Source organism: Anoplophora glabripennis, unplaced genomic scaffold, assembly GCF_000390285.2.
Source record: "Anoplophora glabripennis isolate ALB-LARVAE unplaced genomic scaffold, Agla_2.0 scaffold1563, whole genome shotgun sequence".
In the NCBI taxonomy this organism is placed as follows: Eukaryota; Metazoa; Arthropoda; class Insecta; order Coleoptera; family Cerambycidae; genus Anoplophora; species Anoplophora glabripennis.
In genome coordinates, this window is record NW_019417651.1 from 24,381 (window position 1) to 25,151 (window position 771).

Sequence of the window (771 nt, forward strand, 5' to 3'; positions counted from 1 at the left end):
ATCAGAAGTTGGTATTAGTGCAGTGCTGCTACGATCTGAATTATTAAGTAAGTAATAATTCATTTTATTTTATAAATCCTTTCGTTGTGTATTGCTCCCTGTTATTGAAAATCATTTAAAGCATTAATCTTAAACTCTTTAAGAAGAAATCCTATTAAAAACCATTAAAAGCATTAATCTTAAACTCTTTACGAAGAAATCCTATTAAAAATCATTTAAAGCATTAATATAAACTCTTTACGAAAAAAGACAAAAAAATTATTTCTATAAGAAACTACATTAAAAACTTGGAACTATTCATAAAAATATCATATTATTTCAATTTCAAAATCCCATAAATTTAATTAAAAACTGGAAAAAAATAGCAAAAACTTATATTCGAAAAATAAATCATAAAATCAGATAAAAAAATCATATCGTTTCAATTTAAAACCCCATAAAAATAAATAATGCTAGAAACTTAGAACTTAACAAAAAAAAGACATACTAGAAAATTTAAAAACGGCCTAAAAATCAAAAACTAGAAGTTTTTGATTTTTAATCAAAATAAATCGAAAAAAATCAATCAAAATTTCGAACTGAAAATAAATTTAATAAAAATCAATCAAAATTTCATATAAAATCCTATTAATTCAACAGAAAATTTATACGTAAAATAATTTATATATATTTATCATAAAATAATTACGGTTTGAGGTAATATCCACATAAAAAACTTACCAACTGAAACAAGGAAACGCCACAGAGCGCAGGGCTATAGGGTGGGGGGCG